The sequence below is a fragment of the Pholcus phalangioides genome, unplaced genomic scaffold, assembly GCF_987345545.1.
Source record: "Pholcus phalangioides strain wild (caught in Gottingen) unplaced genomic scaffold, Ppha-v1.0 ptg000009l_1, whole genome shotgun sequence".
NCBI classification, from domain to species: domain Eukaryota; kingdom Metazoa; phylum Arthropoda; class Arachnida; order Araneae; family Pholcidae; genus Pholcus; species Pholcus phalangioides.
The window spans coordinates 35,040,725-35,055,582 of NW_028301602.1; the positions used below are offsets into that span (position 1 = coordinate 35,040,725).

General features: G+C 33.7%; 1 protein-coding gene across 1 annotated transcript in view; it reads left to right on the forward strand.

Moving 5' to 3' along the window:
• Nucleotides 1–7,229: 7,229 nt before the first annotated feature.
• The window catches only part of LOC149082968 (uncharacterized), an 85,318-nt gene continuing 77,689 nt past the window's right edge, over nt 7,230–14,858 (forward strand). The window contains exon 1 of the mRNA XM_089236015.1: nt 7,230–7,654. The gene's annotated coding sequence lies outside the window, so the exon portion shown is untranslated. The remainder of the gene's footprint in view (nt 7,655–14,858) is intronic.

The window sequence follows — 14,858 nt, forward strand, 5'->3', positions numbered from 1 at the left end:
TTTGTTTTCATCCGCCCCCTCCCCCCTTAAATACTTAAATACAGACCACAAGGGAGCCAGCCACACGGCTACAGGTTGAGAGCCACTGATCCACTCTAAGGACTTCACTTGCGTTGGAAAGAAGTTTTCTTGAGAAATTCTAGAGGATTTTCCCCATGGGAAGAAATAATTTCATTATCGAAAGATAAATTAGATATAGATAGTAATATATTTTTTTTATGTAAAAATATCTGAAATCAATCAAGTTTTCTCTCCTCTGAATAATACGGCGTTGTTTCTGAAGAGGATTATCATAACCTAGTTGCTCGTTGTCTGTTACTAAGACTGATGGAATCAGACGGTGTCGAGAAAGATTACCATTGAATCTCTCGAAAACACGCCCATTGGCGAAGATGATTCAGCTGCGAATCGTGGACAGAGAGAAAAAAAACAATAACAACCAAATTAATGTGGATGCGGAATTGAACTCCGAAAACCCATATTGACTACTGATCCTGTAATATAGTTTCTGAGGTTTTGGAGCGTAACGAAGTGAAAAACGCTTTCTGAATTTTAAAACAATTTTGCCTGCGAGAAATATATCTTCTGAGAATATGAAGATGCCCCGATGTTGAAAAATTCTTAAACAAATTAAGGAAAAAAATTAAAAAAAAACAGCTACTTAGAGCTATCATAAATACAATAGACGTTTTGAGATTGTTAAATCACAGTTGCGTATTTTATTAGAGAACCAATACGAAAAGAACATTTTTCAATGTTATTTAATTCATGTCCGAAAATTGAAATTATCGCATTTTCCTAGTAATTCCCAAGTGGCGATTATATACCGTTCCAGCAATATATATTTATCACCACATTTTTTTTTCTGAAATGCTGGAATGGAAATGAATATTTTAAAAATTAATTTGTAAAAAACAAAATATTTCTCAATGATTTATGGATACAATTTATAGGTGTGAGTAGAGAAATAAACGCTTTCCTTACAAAAACGCGACAAAAAAAACCCTTTCATTTCTTGATATTTTATTAGTTGCGCGTGAAATTCGCATACGCGGATTATACTCAAGAAATTTAACAAGAATCAAACACGAATTTTTTTTCTGCGGAGAATTATGGATCGAGCTTAAATTAAATTCATTCAAATTTAAATTAGTGAATATTATGGAATTAAGTGAATCGAAACTTAAATTGAATTCAAATTTAAGTAAATTTGATTCAAATTTAGATTCAGGAAAATTAAAATTAATTGATTTCAAATCTTGTTTGAAATTGCCTGTAGTCTAATGTTAAACTCCTCTCGATAAAATGATATCCTCTACTACGATCAATCCCTCTATAACGGAAGATTTTTTTTAAAAAAACCGCTACAATGATATTTTTTAATAATTTGCTCAAAATCGTTTTGAATTTGATTTTCACTTTTCGTCACGTGTTTTCGTTCTTCTGAATGTGTCTTATTACATCGGTGTTTTGCATCATAGGATCACCGAAAGAGCCAAGAGCTAATGGTCTTGCTGTTATCTGTGTATGGGTCTGGCCCATACACAGGCTGGGCCTGGCCTTTATGCAAATAAAGATTTATTATTATTATATTATTTTTATTATTTTTATTATTATAAATTATTATTTTCTGTGTATGACAAGAAAATGCAACGCGGTGAACTATTTTGCGGGAATATGTATTTAATTTAATTTTATTAATCAATTAATCAATTACAATTTTTTGTGGCGAAGAAATCATATATATAAATGTGAAATTATGTATGTCTGTTTGTTCCCTATACAAATCTACATTTTTAGACCGATCGTCTTCAAATTTTGCACATATACTAAAAAGGATCGGGATGGAACCACAGGCTGCTTCAAAAGTTCGTCAGAGTTGGGCAAATGCTCGAAAAACGGTCGGGCAACAATGGAACAATGGTTCCTGGGGCTCCAACAGTAACTTTCGGAATGTTTACTTTGGGGGGGAAGGGGGTTACCGCGGTTCTTTAACAGTGCATTTCAGACATGCATTATGCCTTTTCAATTATTTGTCACGTCTTTAATGCTGCCAGTATTATGTATAAGAGTTTATTCCTTTATAATGGTTTGTCACTTTTTCAAACTAATTGAAAAAACCCAGGCATATCCGGTATTATGGTTAGTATACGCATAAAATTGAATTAAAATGAATTTTTTAATGGTACTATAACAATGTGGAGTTCGTAAAGATGACAAGGACAGAATAAGCTTGACGAAATGTGATGATATATAATGCTGTCTCTCGATATACAACGATATTTTTCCCTTGGTCCGCAGACTATCGTTATATCGAGGTTTCACAGTATCAGAAAATCATCGAATATTACCTACAGACTGATGCCAAATTCCACGTCTTCCTTAAAGTGAGAAAGGAGGAGTTCTTTATCAAGACACGATGGAGTATTGCCATAAAATGAATTTAAAAAAAAAAAAAATTTTTTTTTTCCTTTCCTGTAACCCAGAAATATCTTTATGCTATTCAATTACAGTATATCCGGGTGTGCTCTTCTCTTTCCCTCCCCATCGAAGTTGCTAAACTTTCATTCCTAAAACTCAAGACTGAACAGCAATCATGGGTTTCCTCCTCGTCAAAAAAAAAAAAAAAAAAAAAAAAAAAAAATCGACGAATGTAGGTCGAGATATTTTACACACATCAATGGATAAAAAAGCAGGTAACGAATCTTCGGTCTCCCTCTGCTTCTTCTTCTTCAATAAAGTGGTCAAATTGTTATGAAACGCCGGAAGTTTCACGGCAAAGACAAAGATAAGAAAGAAAAGGGACAATATAGATTGGTTTTTATTTTATTTAGTCCGTTTATAGTTCACATATGGTGGGTTTTTTTCCTTCATGTCTCAAGTGTGATGCAATGAAAGTGAAATCTAACGACCAAAAAGATAAAACACAGCTATTCTTATTCGGTTCTCTTTCCGGGTTCGATCCAGTTTCCCACATGTTTTCTCTCTTTCTTTCCTTTCTCACTGGCAAATAACTACGTTTTACCAGCATTTGACCGGAATTGAGGCAAGTGAGAGTAAAAGTGTCTTAACCAACAAATTTTTAATTGCGTCAGTGTTATCAGATGACATACGGTCACACCCAGATTTACGCGATTTCGGAATCACGCAATTTTCTGTGAAAAATGCCTTGTTCTTTAAATCAGCAGATTTCGTAAGCACTATGGGGTAGTAGCTGAGATAGAATTTCTTTTTATAGTGTTGTAATCGAGTGAAAATATATTGTCCATTCAATTAGAAAAATCGTATGCAGAGAAGCTGAGATGATTTTTAAGGTGCTAAAAATGGAAACTAGGGAAGCATCTGAAGATGTAAACTATACCACAGATTTTGAAAATCAATTTGAACCTGATAACCATTTGGAAACATACCTTCCATTTTTGAAGAATTGTTTGGTCACTGTTTAATATGTCGGGTTCAAAATTATGCTATCTAAAATTTATTGGCAATGCACCTAATGACTCAGCTGCCATTCAAACTAATTTCGACACTTTACTTGACTTTATGCAAAGAAACAAAAACCTGCTCCAACACAAGAAGCTGATTTCTTTTGATAGACCATAGTGTTACCAAATATTGCACTAAAACTGACTTTTCACTTATTTTGGAGCGATTTCAAAATGTTAATGGCAATTGCTTCAATTAAGTATAGAAAAACCTGTATATGTTGATTGTAATTTTTTTTTCTCGATAAAAGAAGTGTTTTTGAGAAATATTATATCCAACTAACCTAGAAAACTGAGAGAGACAACTAGGCTCCATCACACAAGCAATTTCACTACATTGTCCCATGGGAACTTAGGAGGTTAATTAACTTCAATTAACCACTATTTAATGTATTTGTATGAAAAATTGTGTACCCCAACCTACGCCGATTCGACTTATGCGCTTAATGTCGGTCCCACCTATTGCTCAACTCCGGGTATTAGCGTATTTTGAGTTTAATAGTGGACCAACCATAATTTCAAGTATAATCATTAGGTAGCAGTACATTGAACATTTGCTCTTATTTAATTTTCAATTCAATAAGAGAAAAATTCAACAACTCGGGGTTTATGCACTTTTGCTCTCACTGCCCTTAGGGGTCATTCAAGTATTACGTCAGCATCGAGGGGGGGGGGTGTGGTTTGGGATTTGCTGACTTTTGATGACAAGGGGGGAGGGTTTTAAGGTTGCTTACGTCATCAACCACCCCTTTTGGAAGATATGAAATATTCCAAGCTGCTGACAGTGGGGAGGGGGGGCCAGTGTTTTGCTGGCTTTTGCTGACCGGGGGGGGGGGTCAAAAATGGCTGAAAATCTGCTTACGTAATACTTGAATGGTCCCTTACATATGTTTATTACATTCTTTTCTCTTGGGGAAGCGTTTCTCAACCGGCTCTCTTAAACAATTAGATTCCATGAGAAATAGTTTAACTGCAGTGGCGAAGTTCTTGCTGTAGTTACGAGGATCGATTTCGTGATCATGATTATAATTTTCAAGAGTAAAAATGAAATTTGATTATTTATATACATTTAATCTATATAAAAAATATACGAGCTAATCCACTGTGCGTGTACTGATATATGCTTGAGTTTAACGGAATGGTCTCCATTTATTCATGGATATATATGCGACGTGATTATAAAATTCTCTAGTGATTTAGACTTACCGTAATGTCCTGTGTATAGTCCGCAAATGAAAATTTCGCTACTCTTAGAAAAAATATCATCTTATAATTCTTGATAATCCGATAATAATGAAGGCTTAAAAAATAAAATGAGATTTATAATTAGGTTTTTTTTAAGCATTGATTCTTATACTGTCATCTATACGCCAACTATTGCCAATAAAAAGTACATTTTTTGTGAATCATTTTTAAAATGCTTTCAGTGAACAAATCTCAAATACTAGATAGGGATATTCACAATTCGATACAACGCCAAACAGTTGGAGCGCCAGAATTCCGGAAAAAATAAATGGTGGCTTTGAATCGGGTCACGGCAGTATTTGTTTTCATTCTACCCTCTCAGGAGAAAAAAAACGACAGATAATACGCAGTGGTCTATAATCCACAGTAAGAAACTTAGTTTTTTTTTTTTCAACCTATTAATTATTATGCTTATCCATTATAACATGATTATACAGGAAATTACACGCACTATTATAATATGACTATACACAAGGAATTACATGCTTCATTGAAATTGAATAAATTTATAATCAATATTTTTTCTAGTTACACATTTTCTTCTCTTTGTTTTTCAAAGTGAAAATTTATTAAGGTTATTATTGACAATTCGTTGTTTTATACTGGAACGTTTTTGAGCTATGATAATGACACTTAAAAATATTTAAATTCAATTCTTTTTAGTAACTAAATTTCTACATTTAGTATTCACCTGTCCATTGAAAACATCGATGAAAAAAACTTTCATGCAAATTACTATTTTTTCGCATTCAATAAACAGATATTTATCCAAACATGCGTGCTAAATACTAAAAACCAATTCTGGATATTTTAAAAGAAATTTTCTTATCTAATGTTTGAACGTTGTACGATGATGTTTTGAAACCAAACCTAAGGCGCCGTATTAGCATTAAGCACCACAAACCTCCAAAATTGTGTTTTTAGAAACTAAATGCAGTGGCGAATAGGCTAAAAATATACGGTGAATGCATAACCTGAAGATATATTTTATAAATTATCTCAATCAGAGCAATAATTGCTTTTATGAATAGTAATATTTTCCGTTACATTGCGAGGAACTGAAGAGAGAAACACACATGTAGTGGTGTGTGTGTGTGTATGTGTAAATTTCTGAAACATACTGCCCACACAAATTTATCAATATTTCTTATCTTTAAAATTTTACATAATCACGCACAGAACTTGTGTATACGAAATCATACGAAATTTCATTTACTACCATTATTTTGTTAAATATGCGCTAAAACAAATATCTCTATCAAAATATCGCTCTGTTTTTAAATGAGAATTACTGTTAAATATCTTTATATAAAATTAATACACACACACCCTTTGAACATGTTCATGATATTTCTTAATAATAATAGTCTCTCAATTAAATTAATCACTTAATCTATGAAATTACCAGATTCCATTACCGAATGGAAAATTTTGAGCACTTGAGGGCATGAGTAAGAACAAAATCGTTAAAGTTTTAACGTAAATTATTATTTTTCGAACAATTCCATGAAAACTGCGGTTTCCAGAAGATTTAGTGGATATAAATAAAGAAAATAAAATAAAGAGGGAATTTGAAAAACTTTTGTTGAGTCTTTCTCTTCCTAGCTCGATGAATCTCCAAGTTCTCTCCCAGTAGCCACAAAAACTCGCAAAAATTTAAATAATAATAATAATCCTATTGTTAACCTAAGCTCATATCAAAATTGTATTTTAAAAACGAAAACACCGTGAACAAAATAGGCCAAAAGTGTGAGAAATTTAAACAATAAAACAGTTTTTAGAAAATCATCAGCAATGGCTACTTTTCTAAGTGAAAATATTCTCCGTTGTATTTCTAATTAATTACTGATTGCCAACTACTCAGTCCAATCACTTAAATTAGAGGAAGAGTAAGAGGATAAAGAGTAAATTTTTGGGAAAACCTACTCACATAATTTATTATCCTTAAAATTTCTAATAATCAAGCACAGAACTTGTGCGTACGAAATCATGCGGAAATTTATTTTTTCATACAGTATTACATGCCAAAAACAAATTTTATACTTTTTAATGATACAATAACTACTATTTTTGAATATCTTAATACAAAATTAGACATTTATTTTTGAATATGCTCATGATGTTTCTTAATAATTAGTTTGTTAATTAGAAATCTATCAGATTTTACTGTCGGAACTAATTTTGACCACTTGAAGACATGAGTAAAAAAAAACGTTTAAATTATCAATCTAAAATGTTTTTTTTCTAAAATTCATGAAAAACTGCGATTTTCAGAAACTTCTAGTGATATAAGGATGAAAAAAAAAATGCAAGAGGAATTTCAAAAATTTTTGTTGAGGCTCCCTCCCCCCAGCTTGATAAATCCCTAATTTCCCTCCCGATTGCCACAGAAACCCACAAAAAAGCAATAATAATAATAATCCCTCTCGTAGGGATAATTTCGATCGCAGCATGACCTGAATCGGCCAATGTTGTAGCAGAAGCGGCCTCTGGCGAATTATTTCACTCGGCAGTGAGTGAGTGAGTGAGGGCTTCTTGTCGCAGCTTCTGTATGTGCACCGAGTTGTTAATATCCTCGCGCTCGCATTGAAAAATAATAACCATTGTTGTTATTCTCCGAAATTTGAGAAGAAATTTGAAAAAAAAGAAAGGAACATGTCAGTGTTTTGTGCCGGTCGAGACTCATTTCTAAACGGTGTATTGAATGCAAAACAATAATTCGGGAGGAGACATCACCGTCTATACTGTAAATATTTCCCGTGTGTCGTTTCATTCAGTTTTGTTTTCTGTTTTTATCGCATTATAAAACGTATTCTGGGATACATTTGAATACGAAGTTGAAGGATCTTTGGAAGGACGAAGGGAAAAGACAAGACGCAGGAAAAGAAAAAAAAAATTACAGCAACAAACAAGAAGACGAAGTGGTAAGTGTGTTTGTAGTTCGTTTGTTTTGCTCGAAACGGATTTTCAAAGGCGGATTCCAAAAACGAAGACAGTTCCGGTAGTTGATAACCTCTCCGTTTCCTCCTATTTGTGTGTGTGTGTGTGTGTTAACTACCCAAAATATAATTATATATTATTCTTTCACTGTTGTTTCACGCCTCTTCTTACAGCTGTGTGTTTTATGGATAAATTTAATTCCACTGATGCACCAAACACGCAATACTCTATAACGAGCTTAAATCTACTACAATTGACACGTTCGATCTTCTATGGAAATAAATTACTTTTGAGGTAAGATAATGGAAATAATAATAACAACGTAAGTAATCCCAAAATGTGAATGTGTTCATTTCATATTTTTGGTTTACTTACAAATACAAATAAATATGCAAATACAAATACAACGCCACAACAGGCAGAATGCCCAACGAGGTGGCTGAGAAAAAGATGCCCATAAAAATATGGATGTCATGTATTTCAAAAATACAGCAACCTAATTAAAAATACATAACAAAAATTATAAACAATATATACACATGATAAAATAATATACAATGCCCATAAAGAATACTTATGGTTGTCTTATTCTAAGTATGGATAGCTTCTCGATTTACCCCAACATGTTTATCGTATTTCTTTTTGAACGTGTCAATTATGTTACAATTTACTACCTCCGGGGGTAAGCTATTCCATTTATTAACAACCCTATTAGAGAAAAACTACGTTGTTATAATTATTTCTATTGCCCTCCCCATGTGACACGCTTAACCCTCTACGGTTCATCACCATAAAAACGTATTGAAATAAATATTTTTACAAATACGGATGTAAGTTTGTGCTAATTAAGGGGAATACAGTTCGCCTACATTATACTGTCATCTATAAACAGATGAAATCTTGCTTAGCAAAGTTGGATAGTTTTTACCTAGAATTTTATTTTCAATTCCTTCAATTTGGTGCGATTTCATAAATCTCTGAACACGTAAAATTTAAGCAGCTCTCGAAAAATCACACAAACAAGGAATCAACTCTTTCCAGGTTTAAAAAAAAAAAAAAAAAAGACTACTTACATAGCCATATTATGTACTGAAATAACACTAAATTATGGATTTTTTAAAATACCTAAAAAATTGAGAAAATAAATTGGTATAATGAGTTTTATTTTTGGCCATATATTTACCATGCATATTCAAATATATACTGGACCATGGAGAGTTAAAAAAAATGGAAATACGATATAAATAGTGTGATAAATCGAGAAGCTATCCTTATTTAGATAAGACAACAACATTTTTATGTGAGGGAGGGGGTGCAGTGTATTATATTTTCTCATAAAGTATTAGTATTTTCGTGATAATTACTCTTAGTTTGGGTTGCTGCCTTGCAGACACACTTGGCACCCATATCTGGGTATCTTTTTTTCGGCCTCCTCATTGGGCATTTTGCATGTTGAGGCCTTTGTTTTTGCATTTGAATTTATTAAACCTAGCATACTTGCGGCATTCATCATTGAAAATTGTTAGAGTTTTATAATATCTATTATATTAAATACTTGAAAATATCACAACCGTATGCAGAAATTTATATCCGTTGAGAATTGCTTCTTCTTCTGCAAAGATTTATTTCTAGCTAATTTATATCTTTTGGTTTCAAGTTTTTCGACTGATATCCCCCGATTGCCTATTTATAGAATTTTTTTTTAATTTTATATGTAGCGTAATACGAAGTTTTGACCATTATAATACGTAATTTTTTAAAGACCGAGTAACCATGCGTCTATGACAGGAAAAATGTATTCTTTAGGACCGGGATTCTTAACGGGGGGGGCTTGGAGAGTTTTTAGATTCCGTGAGCCTGGGTAAGAAAACAATTAACTGTTTATATGTTGCTATATACTGCATATTAGTTTGCAAAGGGGTCCGGACGTTTATTCTATTGGGCATGGTCCGCGGAACACAAAAAGTCAAGAACTCCAACTTTAGGAAGAAAATTGTAATATTGTAAAAGCATTTTATTTAAAAATATCGTGTGATTTTTTTTTTTTTTTTTTTGAAAAACTGATTAATTTCTATAACTTTGTTTCTCAAATTTAGACCAGACTTCATTTTTAATGATACAAAGAAAACTTTGATTAGTTACGTTTCACTCAGTACTTTAGCAAACTGTACTCAAGATTAAGGTTTTGAACATTCAATTCTTTAGATCTCGGCGTGAAATTCTGATTATAAATACCAAGAACAAGTGGTAGTTTTCCTTGTTCAACAATAACCTTAGAAGACAGTCCAAATAATTCTTCATATGTAGCAAATCAAAAAAAAAAAAACTTATGGATTGAGTAAATTTGAAATCTATGATTGAGAATGGCAATGTTTCGGAAGTATTTTTTCACATAGAATCTGAATTCATAATATAGTCAAATCTCCATGTAACGAAGTCTCTTTATTACAAAAAAAAAGAATTAGTATCAGAGTAATAATTTTCAATGCAGTATATACTGAATTGACAAAACCTTAGTTAATTTCGAACAACTTCGAAAACTTTCGAAGCATTTCATCATCCAGAGACGGGTATAGTATTAGTGGTATTGTATAATGTCACCAATACAACATAAAACTTCAATTTATGGGTTTTCTTCCCCAATATTACTTGTGTTAAATTTTCAATTTTTTTTCTTTTTCTTGTTTTTATTATTTTTTTCTTTTTCCTAACTACCTCGTGGGGCAATTCGCCTGCTGTCGCATCTTATTTTGTATTTGTATTTCATGGGAACCGAATTTCAATTGAATTTTTGAAATTTGAACTGAAGGACCACGACCGTTATAAAACGATTTGATCACATATGAATGAAATTAAAAGAAAATTTATATGAAAAATACTCATCATTCGGTTCATAAATTTCAGCCGCTAATAACGGATTTCAAATCAATCCAATATTGTTTACTGTATAGTTTTCCAATTGTTTCCATAAAAGTAATATCGTGATGCACACACACACACACACATATGTACTTGGTTGGATTGTGACCAACATTTTTAGCACGTGGACTCTTAGATATTAAGTTATTTTTCATTTACTTATTTATTTACTTACAACTACTCCAGAAGGTATAAAATTCACACTGCAAAAGTAATAATAAACAAAAATAAAATAATAACAGTAATAAAATATAATAAAAAATGTCAGAAGGGAAAACCCTTCGCATACGGAGCCAGGTCGAAATCTTCAAGTTGGATAATTTCATTGCGGCATGGGGACACACTCGAAGACGGCATACATTTTTGTTTTTTTTTTCTTCTAGTTGTATGCAATGCGTGTAGCAGTAATATAAACTTTCAGTAATGTACACAAGTTGCGCCAGGGAAATAATGAAATCCAGTAATATATTTCTGAAAAGACAAAATTTCGGATTTCCTCTTTTTTCTGATGAAATGATTCCCCCATGAATTCTCTTCATAAAGTCTGATGAAATAAATAACATTTTTATACACGAGATATAACTCTCATGTAAAACTCAAAACAATACCACATATATAATATTCGAAACAAAGAACAATATATTTTACTGCATTCCCATAAACATTCAAAAAACTTTTTTTCACGTGATAAATACATTATGGTTAAGTACTACTGTGATAACAAACACAGTATACTATGTATACAACAGTGGTTACCAACCTGGGGCCATGTGAACCCTACCCTTATAGTACTTGGATATTCTACGGGAAGGGAGGCGGCCACGTGTGGAAATGAAGTGGACGGGGGAGCCGTGAGAGGCGGTTAGTGACTACAGACCGCTGTGAAAAACAATTCGGATGTAAAAAAAATAAAACTCTTAAGTGAAATTTCACACTTAAGTGAAATATCGTGAGAAAAAGACTTTTTCACAATTCAGCAAAGCTGCTCATAGAACGAGGGGGACCATTAACGTATCGGCAGGATCCGACTTTGATTTGAGGGGTCCTGGGCCAACGCCGGAATTTTGGGATACCTACGACGAAGATCAAAGATCTCTGGTTAGTCGGTGAATATATGTTTAGTTTTTCAAGTTCAAAAATCATGGAGCCCGTGAGACTTTTCCATACGTAAATCGGGTCCAGCGCGTCGACCATCTAGGGACCGTCCACGGGGAAGGGGTGGGGGGCTACATGATGAGCTCTGGTACTGTGATTTTCAAGAGTAATTACGTAAATGTTAGCTGTTACTTCCGGCTAAATTGATTCTTACTCAGGAATCCTCCATGATATTGAGATGACCCTCTATGGTACCAAGAGATGAACCAATGCAGCTCGCTAATCTCTAACTCAGGGGGTTCGAAGACCGTTCTTATATGTAGTTATGGAAATTTTTATCCTCAATTTTATATATATATATATACACTGAAAAATCAATTCAATAAGCAGAAAGGGTTTCACTTCAAAGGATGAGGAAGAAGAGGGGTGGTCTAGATAAGATGGGAGGGGAGCACGAGAAGAAAATGTAGTCCAGAGGGACCATTTTCCTTTTTTTTTTTTTGGCAAGACCGTCTTCAGAGCATCATGAACCCCCGGACCAAGTGATTTTTCTGAGTCCCCACCTTAGAAATTCTCGAAAAATGTAACTACTTCTCATCTTTCTGAGGCCCCATCCGCGTAAGGCCCCCGGGCCGTGTCCGGGTGGACCCATGCGTTAAGATGACACTGGCCATGGCGAAGAATTGTTAAGAAATATTCGACTACAGTGTCATCTTCCTTGAGCAAAAAATATTGTAAAGTGAATTTCATACATTTTCGATAGGTTGGTTAGTATTTGTTACATTATATTCCGTATATATCGTCGGCGTTCAAGCAGAAGTCACCAAGCCCAGTTTTGAGAGAATTTGCCAATTTAAACTTTCGAGTGGTTATGAAAAATAGTAAAAATTATTTTAAGTATTTTTTTTTAACTCCTACAGTAGATTTACTGGTTCGTGGTTCACAACTGTTCACACCCTGGAAATATTTAATTGGAAATTTTAATATACTGCAGTAGTCCATCAAAAAAAATTTTTTTTGTGGACTTGGTGACTTTTGCTTGAGCGCCGACGATATAGACTTATGATGTTCAATAAGTAGTACGTAAAATATATCCCGGTGAGATGACGTTGGATCGGTTCGTTTTCTTGAAGGATGCCCCCGTGTTTGCGTGTGTTTTTTGTTTTCTTTGCGTGGCCTGGTCTGTGCCTATAGGCATTCTAGGCTTACCTATCTCGTATGCGCATATACGAATGCCTTGTGAGTGGTGAAGAAGAATTTGTGTCCTGGGGGAAAGAGCGCGACCTTCTGTTGAGCAAACTTAATAGCAAGCAAGGCAAAGGCATCTCGTCATCTTTTCCCATCGCTATTCACCTTCGGTTTTGCTTCTTATTTTTCACCAGTAGTTATTCCTCTTCTTTTAATAACAGCAGCTCCATGATAACTGCAGTTTTTCTGCCTCCGTGCCCGAGTGACCGACAACTTTTTTTTTTCCTACCTTTTCTCTGTTATTGTTTTTTCTTTTCTTGAAATCTCTTGATCTTGCTGCGGAAATTCCTCGGTGCTTCCTATTTTCTTTATCTTAGTATTATACTGTTAGTTGGATGTCACAATATTTTTTTCCTAATTTTCAACAAGGCTTGCTTGGATTTTTGAAATAAAAAGTTAAGATAATTTTCATCTTATAAATTATATTGTGATAATTATGACTCATTATCGTAATTAATCAGTCATACGAATATATGAATCTCACAAATGTATCAAACACAGAGAAAGAATTATGGAGATTGGGGCCTCACCACCATTAGGATATTGATTTTTGTTTAGCATGTGAGTTATATATGATGATGAATGCTGAAGTGTCTGTAACCATACTTGCCAACTACTACGGAATTTCCATTATTTCTACGGACTTCTACCACAAAATACGGTACTACGGCAAATCGTGAAAAACTAAGGAAGTTTGGATTTTTCTAGGAACTCCTTTCGTTCAAGAAGTTCTTTGAATTCTATTATCCTATAGAGAGATAACGAAAAGACCGCATCTCCAAAGAATAAATATCAAGCAAAGAATAGATATCAAATTAATAAGAAATAAACAAATTGATATAAAAAGTGGTAGTTTGCACTAATGTATCGTATCATGTGACCTTGAGAGTTGTTTTTTGATAAATAAAAGTTCAAATTTCACTCACAGATGACACTCACAAAATTCGACATCTATATGTCTATGAAATTGATTTTCTGTGTGTGTGTCTGTCTGTGTGCATGAACTCTATACAAATGTACAATTTCATATCAATCTTTGTCAAATTTTGATGAATCTTGTCAAATCACGTGTACCAAAACATGCCCCCAACTAGGCTACTTTAAAAGTCCGTCGCAATTGGGCAAAGTCCCGACATGGTCAAAAAAACTGCGCAGCAACAATGACCTTGGAATGTCTACTTTGGTTAACTTGGTACCGAAATAATGATTTGTGACGTTTTTAATGCTCCCATTATATGAATAAGGTATTACTGCGATAAGATAAGATAAGGTAAGATTAAGGTAAGATAATCGATTTTAATTTGGAAAAGAAGGAATGAAAAAAAAAATTCGAAACTTTTTTTTTTCGAACTTCGTGACTTGCAGCTTTCTAATTCTCGCCATAGGGGATTTTTCTGTAGTTTTAGTGGCAGTTGGCAAACTTTACTTGCCTTTGGCAATGTTTTTGGCTGCAATTGAGAACTTTACCTTTGATAATTTTTTTCCCCTGTAATTGGCGATATCATTTATGGATATCGAATTGCTCATACTTTTTACAAAGAAAATATGGCCAGCCGAGGCATTAATCCTGTTATATGTATTGGTACTTTTCTACCGAACATCTTTCGCAGGCAATGGAACCAATTGGCAGGCCGCATTTTTCCCGTGGCCTGGAGATTTTGCACCCTCCCTGCGTAGTTTCATTCTCACTGTTACTGAAGAAAACGCGTTAGGCACGATGCTTCAGTATACTGTCCAACTCGATAATAACGACCTCGGTTATAACGACACTTGCACTATAATGTCAATAACGCAGCCTGAATTGATTCCATAGAGAATAATGTTAATTAACTTTGTCCATAACGTCGATGAAAACGCAACGATCTCGTATATAACGACACATTTTTTGATGAAATTCGCTTGTCCATTTTTATACTGTTTTCCCAA